This window comes from Taudactylus pleione, unplaced genomic scaffold (assembly GCF_031769625.1).
Source record: "Taudactylus pleione unplaced genomic scaffold, aTauple2 ptg000329l, whole genome shotgun sequence".
NCBI classification, from domain to species: domain Eukaryota; kingdom Metazoa; phylum Chordata; class Amphibia; order Anura; family Myobatrachidae; genus Taudactylus; species Taudactylus pleione.
Genome location: NW_028284730.1, coordinates 6,669,484 through 6,670,901, shown reverse-complemented (window position 1 = coordinate 6,670,901; position 1,418 = coordinate 6,669,484).

Below are 1,418 nucleotides of genomic sequence, written 5' to 3'. Positions count from 1 at the left end.
TCGATCAACATCGACAGCCGCCCCTTTGGTAGCGAGCTCCGGAGCGACAGAGTTTCTCTGTCGCTCCAGGGCACGCGTAGTGCGGCCGCTGCGTGTGTGCAGGCCTAACCATCGAGTCGGTTAAGAGCGCATCGGCGCTCGCGACCGACTCTGACCAATATCTCAGTAACCACTTAAAGGTTATTGATGCAGCTGTAAAGAGAACCGTGATTAAACACATTTATCAATATTCACATACTCAATGCGATCTGGGCATGATATTAGCATCCATGATCGCATTGCAGTATGTGATATTAGCACCAGAATGTATTAATGTGCCCTTGCACAGGGACAGGGGCTCCATAAGCACATACCTGCAATGTACTCGGAGTGAAGTGACCGCATCAGTGACCTATTCACTCCTCTAGCAGGACTCCTGCGCGGTCTGCTGACCACATATGTGAGGTGGCCATTGCCGGGGAGGTTTTGGAGGAACCCTCTCTCTGTAATTTTTGCGAAGTGTAGCCCATAGGGTATTGCAGCAAAACACCATCTCTAAAGCCACACTTGCCTACCCTCCCGCTTTCTGTGTGAGGGTAGGCAAGTGATGCAGACGTGATGCAGGGCGTGGCCGGGGCTCGAGGATGTAACAGCGCGACCTTGTTAGTTACTGTAGTGCTGCTACACTCGATACTATAGGCTGGCCACCGCGGGGTTGTGAGAAGCATTGGCCACCTAGCCCATAATCACGCAGGCCATCTCACTGCAGTGCTTTCCTGCCCAGGGTCTCGTGGCAGTGACTGGCGATTAGGGATGTGCAGGCTCGGATAGGTTCGAGTTTGCACGTTGAGTTCGGATTTTTCCCTCCAAAAAAACGGAACTCAGAAAGAGGCTAAACGTCATCTTACATGGACGAACATCATCATCATCATTCCTGGACAAAAGATGATGTCAGCTCCACTGACTCCAAGGGCTCAAAAGGAGGACCCTGTAAGGCCTGAAGAACCACCGCCAAATTCCACGGGGCCACAGGTGGCACAAAGGGAGGCTGGATTCTTAAAACACCCTGGAAAAAGGTGTGTACATCCGGCATAGCAGCAATCCTGCGCTGGAACCACACCGACAGAGCAGACACGTGCACCTTCAGTGAGGAAAGACGTAATCCTAAATCCAAACCCGACTGAAGGAAAGCCAGAATACGTGAAACCCGGAACACCTGGGGATCATATCTTCTGGCCTCGCACCACTGAAAGTAAGTGTGCCACACTCTGTGGTAGATCCTCGCGGAAGCAGGCTTGCGCGCCCTCAGCATGGTGGTAATAACGGAGCTAGAAAAGCCCCGAGACCTCAGGACGGCTGTCTCAAGAGCCACGCCGTCAAAGATAGTCGACCCAGATCCGGGTGAAGACAGGGCCCCTGAGACAACAGGTCCCATCGTT